We start from the raw sequence: 15,914 nt of genomic DNA on the forward strand, positions 1-15,914 counted from the left end.
GACCGTGGTAATAGGAACCCCTCCCTCCCCCAGCAATATCTGCCAAAACAGAAAGGCAGAAGCAGAGGGGCGTCCCCGATGAGCAAACCCATGATTTCAGGCCTCTGGAAAGCACTGTTTGGCTTCAGACCAGTGGCTGAGCTGGTCAGAGGGTCCCCCTCTGGGATTGCCATGGGCCCTGACAACTGGTGGCCAGAGACAACCACCATCATGGGACAGAAATGCCGGGTGCCACATCAGTCTGAAAATCATTGGAAATATGAAACCATGTGAGATTTGGCCATGAAGTGCAGTAATTTGCTCTGTGCATCATTGCCTCCTCCAATGGCAATGTGAAGGGGAGAGGTAAGCTTTGCCATCTGCAGTTACAGCCAGTTTTGAGGCAGTATGGTGCAGCTGGAGGTGAACTTGATGCTGCATCCAATGACCCTTTTGTGCAGGAGACAAAGGGACGTGATTCCTGGAAGGCACTGGGGAGGCTGGTGTGGCCCAGGGATTACACATGTAGGAAACCATTATTTTGCAAATATAATAGGCCCAGGCAGGATCTCTCAGCAAAAGATATTTTAATAACGATTTTGCAAGACTGGGTGTTCTACCTAAAGGTAGGAACACCTAATAAGGCAAAAAGCCCCTGCTTATACCACCCCCCAAAATCCTAGCCACAATTTCCCTGCCCTGTTCCCCATTGGTTGGGTACTTCAGGATTTACAGACTACCCCGACGCATACAATACCCTTGCCCTTATCAATATGGATTCCTGGTACTTTGGCTATGCTTCCCCCTAAATTAACTTGTGAATACAGGTATCAGTATGTATACAGGTATTGGTATATATTCTGGGAAGAGACTGTGTTTTACATTAAGAATTCATAGTCCGATGTCTCTCGGTCCTTCCCCCTAAATTAACTTGTAAATACAGGTATCAGTATTTATACAGGTGTCAGTATATATTCCAGGAAAAGACTGTGTTTTACATTAAGGATTCATAGTCTGATGTCTCTTGGTCATTCCCCCCTGCTGGGGTCAGGCACCAGGTCTTCAGTTATGTAAAAACAACAGTTCTTTGTTAAATGTTCCTTACACACACACTCACAGCTCTGGGTATGGCTGGGCAGGCAGCATTCGTGGCTGTCTGAAAGCAGAGAATGCTGTTCTGGATGCAGGGAGGACGGGTTCGCTTGTCACACCCTTGGCTATGCGATCTCCGCAGGACACAGTGGTATCTGTCCCCAGGTGTGCTGCAAATCTGCAGTGGGAAGTGCCTCAGTGACACATGTCTCAGTCCCACTGAAACATCTCTTTGAATATTCATGAGGGGTTTGCATTTGGCTCAGCTGCAATGCTACTGTTTTGTGAGACCAGTGTCTCACCCCTGGCTTAACATGGGAGACCCTGAGTGTGGGAGGCTCCTGCAGCAATGTGGGAAAGTGGATGCTCAGCTGGTGTGAGCAAATGCAGCTGCAAATCTACAGGCATCCTTGGCTGGCTTCTTGGAAGAATGTTTGTATAGAATGATTTACATGGGATCCAAAGTAGATTCACATAGTGGGATCTGTTGCTGGGCCTCATCTTTACCGTCTGTAAGTTAACTTCACTGGGTCCAGGGCAATTCTGCTGTCAGACGGGGAGAGAAGCAGCATCTTGTAATTGTGCCTTAAACTAAAAACCTAGAGCTTAGGTGTCATCCATCGGGTGCCCTTATTATTTACCTGAAACAAACCTATCACTGCACCTCCTGCTGATCATGGCATTGTGGATGCAGCTGATATCTGAGACAGGCACCTTGGATGCACACCTTATAGTGCTGCACAGGAATTGTTCTGTAGTCTGTGACTACTCAGAGAGTTTTGCATAGGGCTACAGTGATATTCTGTGTTCACAGTTCATGCTAAGAAGCTATCTTAAGTCTGTCATTTTGAGAAACCCAGGGTTTTGTGTTTAACTTCCACAATACCCACAATATATTTATGAGCTGCAATCTACACTTAAAAGCAAGATGTATATCAGAGATTTGTAACTTAATTTTGCACATGCTCCCTTAAATTTGGACAGCGAACTTGCATGGATTGTTCACCTCTTCTATACTGAGCATTGAAGAATTTCCCACTAGCAGGCCTAGTATCCAAATTTAGTTGGGCGGAAGCCTACAAAAAGGATGTGTGTCTGTTAAAAAGAAAAAAGAGTGTGAATCCCTTGCACTAGACAATGAAAGATTGTCTTACCTGTAAACATTAAGAGACTATAAACAAGAGGTGTTGATAAGGAAATTATTTTTGAAGGGAAGTTTAAATTTCCTCTTTCAGCCTGCCAAGGAGTTGTTATCCTTTGTTGCCAGCTAAAGGTGTGGCAAAAAGCAGATTGTGTAAGGATAAAGGTTTTCTTCCTGGAATCCATTAATTCAGTATGCTTATTCATTGAATGCTATTTGAGATTATTTTTCAAGCTTGTTATAATTACCTTTATTACCAGACAGGAGAACTATTAGTTTTCCTGTGGGATTTTCCGTGAGCTTAACTCATTTGTCCCAAGTGACTCCAGCTGTGCATGTTTCAGTGACAGAAAAGCAGCAGGTCTGGGTGCAGGTGCTTGGCAGCAGCCCTCCGGGTGGTCAGGCACCATTGTCTCACCTTCCACTGGGAATTTGGGGACCATCTCCTGAAGCTGATGGGGCACACAAGCCCAAGTAGAGCAGCCCAAAGTAGAGCTTGAGAGAGTCAGAAAATACTCTCATTGTGGGATTGAACTGGAAAACCAGGGTCAGATAATGTCCAGCAGCTTTTCCATGTGGGCTGGGGTGTGCAGCAGCCTGGGGAAGGGGACAGGGAAGGTCACCTGGTGGGTGACCTCTCTGCAGTGCTGGAGGAGGCACATGAAGGAGCACATGATGGGGACCACATCTGCTGTGCCCTGAGCTGCTCCTAACTGGTTTCTTCACTGCTTCTGTGAACAGAAATACCTCTTTTATTTCTGCTCACTGTGGGATATTTTGATAGAAGTGGGAGCATGTGCAAACAGGGCAAACAGAAGAGAATTTGGGGTCCTCATTAAACTGTGGGGTGAAAGACCAAAAGGTCACACAGGCCACGTTTATCCATCTCTCTCCAGAAGTTTGTGGTCAGCAAAAGGCCTGAAAGTTGGAATTTTGAAGACTGATTCAAATCTGCAGGCCAGAGCAATGGCAGCCAGGTCTTGAGGAGCCCTGGCTCCTCTCCCTGAATGGAGGGACATGGTGGGTCAGTCAACTGTGGAGGAACTTGCTGGCTCAAAAAGGCACTATGACTGCTCAGCAGCTGAGGTAAAGCAGCTGGTAACTGGTGGGAGGTCTAGAGGAGATGGATCTAGCTCTCAAGTTTGTTGTGCATTTTAATTCAGACCACTTAGGTCATATAAGAATTGCTTGGATGATGTGCTCACCAAAATACTTCTGATTGATTGAGGTGTCTTCCTCTCCAGTGTTTATGATGACTGCAAGTAATGGAAACAAGAGCTGAGCAGGCTCAGAAGATCTGTGACATACCCAGATACTGGCCTTGTAGCACGGGAACAGGGTAGTTGTGAGCAGCAGGAACAGAGCGTAGGAAATGGGAAGTGAGGGAACCCGAGTTCACCATGCAGATTGAACCACACAGTACTAACCACAGTGGGAATAGTTCCCATGGCAGGCAATGACTGCTTCATGTAAAGGGCATCAATCAGTAGTGGTGAACAAAGACGGAGGACCCAGGACTTGTCCTCCCAGACAATACCCAAAATCACTAGGATGAAGTTTCGCTTCCTCTTGCAGCTTCTCTATGTGTCAACGAACTGAGAACCTCCCATGCTGCAGCTAACTGGACTTCGTCTAGATGTCATAGGGCTCAGCTTCAAGGACTGAGTGGAGAGTACCTCCTGGGACACAAGTCTGAAACCTTTCAGGCTGATGAGACTCTTGTTTCTAGACAATCTGAGACACCTCCTGTGAGATGGCAGGATGTAACCTCTCATTTTTCCTCTTATTTCATGAACTATTTCCCTGGCCCAATTTCATTTTCATTTGTGCCCCACAACCCTTGATAATTTTGCGTTTGCAATTACTTTTTGTCTGTAGACACGTGTCAAGTTATGTGATTTTAAGGACAACATCCCTTGGCTTTCAGAATGGTGACAGAAACAGACCAAGGGACAGATTTCTGCTGTGTTTGAAGCCTGCTCGCAGCTTTTTCTAAAGAACTCTTTGTGCTGGTTACGTTTTGTGGTAGGTGGTGAGTAGACTCTTCCCTTGCATCTGTGATAGCTCAGTCTGAGGTTAAAGGGAACAACCAAGTTGGCCAATTCTAGTGGCAACTTACTGGTCAAAAGCAACATCTAAATCAACAGCCTAATTCCAAACAATATGGAATATTTTTAAGTATTGAAGGACTCACCCAAACTGGTGTTTCTCAGATCCAAACAGTTCCCTTCCTCCTGCAAAATCCTTTGTCCTTTCCAACATGGACCCTGTTGCCACAGGGCCTTGTACTGAGAATATTTATCTGCTCAGGCTTTGATGAATCTAGATGTGAAAGACAAGCAGAATGGCCTTCACCAACCATGTTCAGCAGCAACAGCCACTGCAGCAGTGTATCTTCATCCTTCTCTCATAGTTCTGGCTTCCTTCTCTTCTTCCTCAAATGGTCAATACACATCTTTTTACGCAGATCTATTTGAGGGAGGGTGGTGTTGGAGGTTTGATTTGGAAGCTATGATTTGGTAGCTTCAAAAGTGTGAATCCCTTTTTAGAACTTTGTTTCCAGCAGTACAAACCTCACATGATGATGGTTTTGCCCTCTCCAGCCACATCTGAACCGAACTAACCATACAGAACTTTACTGACTTTGGTTTCTACTGGCATAAAAAATTCTGCATGTCTGAGTAATGAATCAGGAATTCAAATCTGAGGGAATGCCCTAAATCTTTGTCAAAGCAAGGGCTTGTGTGCAAGTATGGTCTTCCTCCGCACCCTGATATTTCTGCTTGAGGAGTGGTCCATTGCTGAGGCTGATGACACCTTTGCCATGATATTTCTGGTGGAGGAGGCATCTGTCTCTGAGGCCACACTGGCACCCTCCCCCTAATATTTGTGAGAGGAAGGCATGCATTTTTGAGGTTGCTCTGACACCCTCCCCTGACATGGAGACTTGGAGGAGGGGTCCATATCTGAGGTTTTCGATTGGGGCCCAGCTGTCCCTGACATGTTCACAGCAGGCAGGAGACATCACGTGCTGGAAGTGGAGTCCCCTCATCCTGCCCACCCTGGCAGCCGGACGTTCACAGTTTGCTATTCCCAGTTCTTTGGCCAAGTGGCTTCATAGCCTGGGACACATCACACTGTCCCTGTGTGAGGTGGAGGTGGCAGTGTCATCCCTGTCTTTGGACTTGCTTCTTGACTGACGGGCATCCTCAATATCTGCTGTGTGGTGCCTTGGGGAGGAGCAGCAGGTGCTAAGGGAACGGTGTAGCTTTTTCCTCTTTGCTTGAATGAAACGAAAAGTGCTTTTTCCCAGTGTGAAAGTCCAGTTATCTCAGCACAACTCACTCCAGAGAAGTGTGAACTCATGCTTCCAAGCCCTCCTGTTCCCCTTGGGAAATGGAGAGCATGTTGTGGGGTCACAGCACTGGGCTTGGGTCTGGGACGGACTGAATGAGGCACTCGGAGCAGATCTGCAAGAGCTCTGGGCTGCGGCAGTCAGGGGGGTCACGTCTGCCTATACCATAGCTGTTCTGGGAAACACTGCTGCTTCAGAGAAGCCTCAGAAATCCTCTGACAGAAAACCCCCGTTGTTTTTATCACCCTCTTTTTAAGGTACTCCAGCACTTGCTACCCATAGTTCTTTATTTTTACCAGCTTACTCTTGCTTCTTTATATAACACTGCTTCTCTGTTTACAGCTTCCCGATGCCTTTGATGAGGGCAGCATGAACACACAAGGACCGGCTCTCTGTAAGGGTAGACAAGTGTGTGTGTGCTCGTGCAAGATGCACATGGTTTTTCTCACAATGCTCCTGCATTAAGAAGGGGTCACTAAGATGGGACCACTTTTGACTTGGATGTCCTCAAAGGTCAGCACAGCCAGGGGCTGAGGGAAGGCAAATGGGAACTGCCTCACCAATTAAGCTACAAAAAATGGTGCAAGAAGCCAGATCTTGGGCAGGATCAGACACCCGTGCTCTCCGTGATGTGGTTCGGTGCTCCCAGATGTGATAGCACAGCTGTGCTGCACAGCACAGGGATGAGTTGTCCATCTCCTGGTCCTGACATGCCTGCTCTGCAGAGTCAGGTCTTGAATGCAAAACCAAGCTCAGGACTAACATTTGCACTTGGCTGTCTGTAAGTCAGGTGATCCTCAACAGCCGCTGCAAAACAAACCTTGCCAGATGCCAGCTGAACCCTGGTGCTGCCAAAACCACCCTGGAGCAGCTAGAGCTGCTTCAGTCGTGTCGGACGAGCTGCTCAAATACCAGCTGCCCACAGGTGTGGGAGAAATGTGCCCATCCATGTTTAAAAGCTGGGGCCGGGGCATGCCTGTCCTCACCAGTGGGCAGCTGGTGGGTCCTCTCCAGACTCCAACGGCTGTGCTGGGGCTGGCACACAGCCTGTGTGCAGGGGTGACAGGCCTAATTTTAGATCAGGGAATGCAACAGTGATCCCAAAGGTCACTGGATGGGACGAAATCCCATCTGGTCCTCATTACGGTGGCAGCATCGTGTTAAGACCTAGTGGGACTGATCAGGACGTCTTTTCACTGTGGTGGTTTTTGCCTCAGCCCAGGTACCTTCCCTGCCCCAGGGTGTGCTGCTGTGGGGTGTCTCTTTTTGCCCAGCTGGAAAGGCTGCCCATAAACTCCCCATCACCACATGATGGAAAGTACCGGGGGGAAACACATGGGAAACTGCAAAAGCACTACTTCTTTTTGAGGTCTTGAAAGTGAGACACCAAGTTCTTCTGGTTTGAACTTCCTTTTGGGTCCTCAAGGTTTGCCCATTGCTGTTCCCGGGCTTTCTCCTGCTGGGTTGTCCTTGCGTGTGCAAGAAAATTCAGGCTTGGTTAGTGGCACAGAAGGAAGTTTCCAGGGGAAATCCAAGTGGCTGGGAGGACTCAGTAGCCTGTGTTTCAAACCCTCTGACTCAGTAAGGAACTCATCGCTTATCCCACAGTGTTGAAATCAACAGAGTTGTTGCTATCTAATTTACTGGCAGCAGAGAGAGGCTCTTCATCTCCTTGTAAGTAGAGGCATTTTCCTGAATGAGTTTATACATCTCCCGAGGACTGAAAATTCCCACTGACCTTGCATCAAAGTATTCCTCTTTCCTCAACAAACATCTGAGGAATCCTGCTGGCTCTTCTTTTTTCTTTGCCTTCCCCTGCCCTGGCAGAGCCTGCCCACTGGTGCTTTGTGCATATTAACTCTCCTGGGAGTTGTCCTAGTACCGCGGTGGCCAGACACGTATCCTTCCTAAACCACTCTGGCATTGCGTAAGGTTGTCGTAGTATTTCTAACATCTCCTACATAGAACAGAGAAAGAACTCTAAAGTAAGTAGAGATGAGTGATGGATATGATAACCAATATTGCAATGCCTATGTAAAGGCAGTATTTTGGATGCAGTAGTAAAATATGAGCCTCATGTGTGCCTTATAACTCTTCCAGGTTTCTGCCTGCATTAGGAAGAAGCAGCTTCACTTACAAGAGGTTGAAAGGGCTGTTACATATAGTATTAAAATTGCAGGTTTTTTTTAACAGTGGAAAAGAATATTCCTTTGAGGATTCTGTTTGGTACACCTATTGCTAGCATTTTCCCACAAACAGAGCTGTAACAGCAACAATGCAATTCATTTTTCATGTCGTGACTAGAACAATGGCATCTAAATCCACACACCACAGGCCAAGGTTAACCAATTGTGGAGATGTAGCAGTTGTTTGCAATGGATTGTGAATAATTCTGGGAAGTTGAACAATATTGCTGTGAGTTCTGCTGCCTGTCTGTGTGCAGTTTTGTTAACTCCAGATTTTCTCCTGCTCTGGTTCTTTAGTAGAGCAAAACTAGGCATCCATTCAAGTATTCCTGCCCTGTTGCAAGCCATCCAAATACTTAAAAAAATGTTAATTCGCTCAGAAGAAACAACTTTGAGCTGTTTCTGTATTTAATCACTTGCAAAAGGAGTTTTGGTGGAAATGAAAAATCCCAGACTCAAAGGCTGTGCCTAAAAGCAGAGGAAATGGTGTGTTCAGGTTCAGACCCCTCGCCGTGGGCAGTGCTGAAATGTTGTCCTGGTTTTGTTAAAAACAAGTTTCTCTTTCAGTGAATTTTGCCTGTCAGCTAAAGCCTTCGTATTGGCTGCATTTTCCTGGAGAACCAGACCCATGTTTTGGTAAACCTAGCAATGGAATGCAAACTTATTGATAAGCATGGATGGACATCTCGCGAGAGGGGCAACGAGAAACCCATGACCAAGAAACTGACCAACTGTGTATAACATTCCATTCACGTGAATACTTCATATAAAAGTGGGAGATCACGAGGATCTCGTCCCTTTTGCCTTTTGCCTTTGCTTTTTCCCTTCTGCTTATGGCCGACATTAGGAGAGGACTTGCTAGTCGTCCCTGCGAACTGAGGCCTAGTGACAGACTGAATCCAGCTCCGGTTGGCTGCAGAGTCTAATCCAGGACTTTGGTTGCTGGCTCTGCAGTTGCTGAGACTTTCAAGATTGGTTTTGTGTATTTTGTATTATTTTCTCTATTCTTATTAGTAGCATTAGTAAAACATTGTTAATTTTTCCAACTCTCTTCTCTCTGTCCTTCTTTCCCTCCCAATCGCCTGTCCTGAGTGGGAAGGGGGGAGAGGGAGGGGCAAAGAAAAAGGGGGAAGTGGGGGGGGTTAACAATACATCTGCCAGGGTTTTACTGTCACCCCACAATCTTAACCCTCGACAAATGTCATGTGTGGGGCTGCACCATGGGGCTCCTGGGAGGTGCCCTCTTGCCGTGGGGTACGTAGCCCTCACCGCAACGCCGGGTACTGCTGTGCCAAGGGCATGCCCGGCCTGGAGGCTGCCACAGCTGCTCCGAGACCCTGGCCAGCACTGCAGGTGCAGGATCTTCTCAAGACTGGCTTTTGTCCTTGCACAGAATAACTGTGTTAAAGTTTAGACCACAGCTTAGTACAATCCTATACATCTATTTTTTCTTGCAGCAGGGCTGAATCTGGTTTTGTGCTGTCTGGTAGTGAAGAAATGAATGGAAGTCATATGGTTAACAAAGAAAGAAAAAAAGAGTTGCTTTTTTCAGATTAGACAGAGTTTCAGAGAGGCTTTTCACGTGTGATGCACAAGGCTGCACACCCACCAGAGGCACTCCTGAGGTAGGTGGGCATGCAGGAGCAGAGCTGTGTGGATGTCTCCTGTTCCAGAGCCACCATCTGCAGGGCAGAGACAGGTGGAGGGCTGGGCTGCAGGCTAAGTCAGGGGCAGGAGATGTATGGGACACACAGCACAAACTATTTCTCAGTGTTTCCCCTCCCTGCACCCCAGTGTCTCCCCTTTGCTCCTCTCCCTATGCTGCCAGGACCTGGTTCATCAGATCCAGCAGGTCTGAGCTAACACAGTATCTCATGTATCCTCCAGCAGCCATGAGCAATCGTGCTTCCAAATAACTCATTTCTGAGCTGGCTGGGAGAACTTTTTACCACAGCCAACTCGAGCCTGGCCACTTGGGTTGTTATTTCTCCCCACGTGTCTCCTTGAAGATTGTACAAGTGTCAGCCCAGGGCATGGTCTGTGTTTCAGAGGGTGACTAATGGCTGCTTAGCAAGAACAGGCGCCAGGTAAATTTGGCCTTGAGATCACCAACTGAAAGAGGCACCGTGGGCTTTCACTGATGCTTCGGAGGGCTCAAGGCCTGTTTGTTTAAAGGGCTCTCGAGATAAATGCTTGTGTATTGCATTCTTGCAATGTAATCAGGGCTGCGAGGGGAAGATGATGGTCCACATGTGCAAATGACACACTTTTGGAGACAAAAGCCACCAGCTTTTTTGGCCTTGCTCCTCCTAATGAATCCCTGATGATTAATTCCATGATTACCTCTTACCTACTCAATGAGCTTCTATTCATAGCATAGTTCTCCAAGTGTGAGTTGGTCCGAAAGATGGAGCAGTATTTGCCTGAACATCGCCATCAAGAACTTAGAGAACTGAAGCTGAGACCAAAAGAACAGATGGACAATGAATTGGAGAGAGGCCCGAGGAGAAGCATTGTGTTGCACTGTTTCTCTGATTCACACCAAGTTTTGGAAAAAGTATTGTAAAGTTGTGAGCTCCCTCACACAGGAAATGATCCCCAGCATTTTGTGCCTTGCTTAGGATGCCAGACTTTTATGATTACTTTGATTTTCTTTAATTTCAGTTCTGGGATTACCCATAATGACCATCAGAAAAAAAAGCTGTTTGATACGTTCATGTGAAAGTGAGAGGAGCTACTGGGTCTTGTTCTTGCTGCTGGCACCATGGGCCACCGAGGATGCAGCTCCTCATTGTATATCAGCATCAGAAAGTATGGGCTGGTTACAGCCCTGTGGTCCCTCACATTGCTACAGCCCTAGAGAGCCACAGCATCAGTGTCACCATGTGTTATCAGTCTGGTGGCTCATGTCACCAATGCACTCCTGCTTCTGTGCCTGTGTGGACACGTAGTGCTGCTGAAAGGGACTGAGCACGTCTGCTCCCAATGCAGAGCAGGACCAGCCATGCTGGCACATCTCTCACAGGTATTTGTCTGGCCTGTTGCTAAATGCCACTGATGCTACAGAAGCCATGCTGTCCTCAGTGCTTCAGCCCCATCAGCACTTGTGGAGGTTTTGCTGTGTTTAACTTGCCACTACTTGCTGTGGCAGAAGCTTCTTTCTCTATGGCTGACCCCCATGGGAAAAGGAGAGGAGCTTATTCCCTCCCTTTTGCAGCCATTTTTAAACTGACTGGAATAAGATTATTGTATTCGCACTCAGTGCCTTCCCTGGAAGTACTTTTTCAGTCCACAGGCAGAAAAAAGGCCACTGCTCTGCACTGGCAAATGTTAAGCAAACCTCTCATTCTCTGTGGATGCAGTTTGGGAGCTCATTCCTGTTTTCTGGGCTTTCTTCTGATCATCAGCATCTTTCTCCTAGCTGCAGTTCACCAGCCCCTTTCAGGGACTGAGTGCAGCAGGGGATGGCTTGGCAAGTCATATAAGCATCCCTTTCTGCCTTTTGTCTTCATTTGCTTTTTCTGTACTTGTGCAATGAGAGCAGTCCTGTCTTGCCTGGTGCCAGTGTCCCCACAGTCCTGGGAACTGAAGCGTAATCCTGCATCTGCTAATGAAGCCCATGGCAGCTCCCCAGGCCCCTGCTTGTCACAGAGCTCGGGCCATGGCACAATTTCATTAATGGCCAAACATAAACTATGCCTGGCCGGGCATCCTGAGACTTAAGTGCTCATCTTTGATCTGCCATTCACTTTCTCTGCCTCATTTAGCAAGAGGGGTAATCTCTGTGCAGCTCACATAGAAAGTCTTACATAGGCACTTTGAGAATCTCACTTAGGCAGTATCAAAACAACAAAAATACTGTAATAGCCTTTTCCTGGAGGTTTCTCTGCTAGATCTGTTACTTATTTTCTGGGATAACACATTCAAATGACTTGATATGAATTTACAAATATAGATGGAGAGTGCTACATTGGAAGAGAGTTACAGGCTATTTGCAGTGCTGTGTGTGACAGGAATGAATACAGGGAGGCAAAGTTCACATTTGCTCATTGTCCTCAGGAAAATAATTATGTGGGACTAGAGGAAGTTCTTATAGTTCTTTAAAAGTTAATCCACTTTTGCCACACATTAATTGACAACAATCTTTACCTTTTCTTAATACTGTTTTATTATAGTAATAGTAATAGTAATAGTAATAGTAATAGTAATAGTAATAGTAATAGTAATAGTAATAGTAATAGTAATAGTAATAGTAATAGTAATAGTAATAGTAATAGTAAATAAACTTGCTAATGTCCAATAAATGCTCTGGCAATCTGACTTGCATGGGTTTTATGGGACAGGTCGGCCAATACCAGTGCTAATGTTATGTCATCATTAGCAGTACTAAATAAAAATGTCCTTAAGGGGTGGAAGTGCACAGTAACACCAAGAATAGCACTCCTGTGTCTGCCCAGTGCCCAGAGAACCAAAACGGCTGGCTTTGGGACAGTAGATCCAATCACGGCAAGATTTCCTGAAGAAATATGCAAAATGCAGAAGATAAATGTTTGCTAAACATTGGTACTTTGGAGAACTGTCAAATATAATTACCAAAGCAGTTAAACCTAAAACTAATACAGCTTTACTTTTCATCCACTCATGAGATAATGTTCTGGCATCTCTTATCTTCCCAGCTGTGTTTGCTGGGTGGTGCCAGGCCACCTTGCCCAGCTCGTAAAGTAGATGTAATATTGCAATCCACTTCTCACTGGACATCCTTAATATTTTAATCAAATTGAGAGCTCTTTGCTGAAAGACATCACACATCAGGGAGCCAAACGTTATAGTGCTGCTGCTCTAAAAGGATTTTTCTGGAATATATTGAGTGATTGATTAGAATCCTCAGCTCAGGGACAGCCTTCCGTGCTTTCACTGCAATGTCTTAGTTTTATTCTTTTCTTGCCTGGAATGAACCTGTTTTCTGTGTCTTAAAGCAGCATAGTTTATCCCTTTCCTTGCAGAAGAATTAACAATTGAGAGTAAGAGCCAAATTCAATGCCTGAAACATAAATTCTGCCCAACCCGGTAGCTGCCCAGCACCTCTGCTCATGGTGGAGCATGGGCTGAAGCAGGCGGTGACTGCCAGCCTGGGTCCTGCTTTCCCTCTTGCAGCCAGAGCTGATGCCCACAGCGAGTTCCAGCCCACCCAGCTGGGGTCCTGCATGGGCACCGGCACTGGCAGAGCCCAGGAAAGAAGCTGACAGCCCTGGACGGCTGCTGCCCATCTCCGCTGCTGCTTCCCAGCCCTTCCCTGCGGACCAATGGCTGCAGGCTGGCAACGCTCTGATGGGCAGTCTGGAACTTTTCCAGCTGCTGGTGGGGAGCAGTGGAGTGGTGCTTTGCTTCCAGGAAAGGACAATTCCACCATTGCTGAAACAATGGTTCCCAATGGCCAGTCTCAGATTGCAAACCCCAGCTTGTGGGTTGTCCTGGCTGCAAGCACTGTTCCCTTGGACAGAGAATGCTAGAAGCATTCCTTTTCACCCCAAACCAGAAACAAACAGTATTGTGAAACAGCAGAGACCTCCAAACCATCTGTCACCACCCACACAGTGCTGTGAACTGTGTCAGATCTCCCTCCTGAAATGCAGTGTTCACCCCTGAGAAGCTAAATCTGGAGAGACTTTATCTCTTCCATGTACTTGAATTCTTGTGAGAAAGCCTTATTCACCAGAGGGTCTATCTGCACTTGGTAGTTTGGGCACTCCAGGGTAAGAGTGAGCTGTGTCTCCCAGAGGGGAATGTGACTGTGTGCTGGGGCAGGAGTAGGGGTAATGGTAGAAACCACAGGGAAACAGCAAACAGAAGGAGTTAACAGGGTAATAAGTGAGCTCCTTGGCACTTTCCTACAAGAGCAACATATTTCACAATAAAAGCCTTGGGAAGCCTTTCTTCTCTTTTATAGGAATGTAAAATATGGCCCTAATCAACAGTGGATGTTCAACAGAAGATGGCTGGACAGCAGCAGCTCATTTCAGGGACCACAAACCTTCCTCTGTCCTTGCTCTGGTGTCTCTGGGAGCATCCCCCTGCCTGGGGGGGACCCCTGCTCCCCCACCCTGGATCTCCCTCTCTGCCTGCATGGTTGTTAGAGCAGGAAAGGGAGTGAGCCATAATGGGTTTAGCCTTAAACTGGCTCGCTCAAGAGCAAGCATCAGGCGAGCAGCAGCTCCTGAAGGAAGCAGGCTGTGGTCCTGCTGCTGGCTCACAGGATGCCAGGCTGCAGGACCCACGCATCCCAGGGGAGGCTGCGACAAAAGGCAAGTCATCGTGCCCAGCTTTCCTCCCTGACTTCAGGGTAGCAACTTGCTTTTTTTAGAAAACGGAAGCTGAGAGCCTTCTCTAATCCCAGGTCCAGACAGCTGGAGCCTGAGGAAAGGCAGCTGCTTTGTAGAGAGAACAACAGCAAAATAGTAAGACTGAAAAAACAGCATACACTTAGTGCGCTTCAGAAAATTTCTGTGCCACAGATGCCTTGCATGAGGTGCTGGGATCAGAGATGCAGACAGGGCAAAGGGAAGTTTCTGATGCACAAAAACTCCGGCTGACTTTGCTGTGTGCCTCAAATTCCGTGCTTCTCTGAAAATCCAGTCTCAGATTTCTCAAGCTGAGAATGCAGAAGTTGAAATCCCCCTTTTAATTTCCCCCACTTAGTCAATGCTTTTGACATCAAATGTAAATCTCTCAGTGCTGATACCCTTCCTCTGCTGGGATGGGGGATGTAGCTCACACACACATTGCGGGGGTGTAATCCAGGGCTTCCTGCTTGCACCGTGTCCCCAGGAGAGGGAAGAGGTGTTCCAAAGTGCTCCTGAGCTCTGCACACCTAACGGGAGATACAGATGGTATTTGACTTCTCCGTAGTAAGTACAGAGAGTCACTAAGCCAAGGATTTGCAGGAATTGTCAGGAGCTACCTTGAAGAATGATGCAGGGCAGAAAATTCCTTCCCTGCCTCACACTCTCAATTTATACCTGATTGTTCAAAGCCATCTTTAGAGAAACACATCTTGGTTGTGAAGGTAACAAGTCTACCTCAGAAAATTTTTCATATGATGACTGCAAATTGAAGGTGCACTCCCTATTTCTTATCCATCAGACCAGTTCCCTTGGCCTGTCACCAGCACCTGCTGCTCACACCGGCTGGAATTGACACCAGTACAAGCTGAAGCAAAGGAAATGAAAGAGTCTTACTACTGATGCTGTAAGCTCTGCAGCAGACAGATTAGTGTTCAAGGCTATGCCATGTCCACATCTATCACATTAATTAATCAATTGTAAAAATGTCTCTGTACAGAGTCTTGGATTAGTGCCTGTGGAGGGCAACCTAAAGGATAAATTGGATTGAATGAAATTAGATTTGTGCGGCCATATGCTGCTGGATGTCTCTTTTACTCTCCCCTGCAGATGCTGGATGTAATGCTTTGGATCCCTCAGCGGGTTAAACCGGCATTGTTCCATACCCATCAATAGGATGATGCTGGTTTACATCACATGAGGATCTGATCTGCAGCACTATGCCTGGCACATTAGATTTCATACCGCAATCGGATTGTACCAGATTTGTTAAAACACTTTTGAACATACAAGAAAATGGACTAAGGGCATGATGGCCCTTTTCCCTGAGGCAAGGGGGACTTGGAGCCTCTCTCCACATGGCACATCTGATCCAGACATGTTTGCCCACACAGAAGGGGTGTGATGGCATAAGCAGGCCTTTGGTTCAAAAAGAGTTTTGCAAGCCAGACCACATGGGAAAAAAATCTGCTAAAATACCAGAAGGGCCACAAGGTCCATCCTGGAGTGCAGGCTGGTCCATGTGCTGCGTGTCCCAGCTGTGGGGTTTGGTCACTCTCCAAGGTAACCTCCTTGGGCAGGTAGTGGTCTGTGGCATCAGGTCACAATGTCACAGGGCTTGTGTCACGACGACTCAGCCAGCTGGTTCACTGGGGAGCAAATAAGGCTTGGGCACTACCACATCCCTGCCCAAGCTCTGCCCCTCAGTTGCTCAGGGACAGTAATTAAGAAGGAGGCTCTTGCTCTGCTGCTGTATAATTAGGCAATGCACAGTCCAAGCCTTAATATAGCTCTGCATGAACTCCTTTTGTTTTTCTCCTGTT

The sequence above is a fragment of the Streptopelia decaocto genome (genome assembly GCF_964273445.1).
Source record: "Streptopelia decaocto genome assembly, chromosome: 7".
Taxonomy (NCBI): Eukaryota; Metazoa; Chordata; class Aves; order Columbiformes; family Columbidae; genus Streptopelia; species Streptopelia decaocto.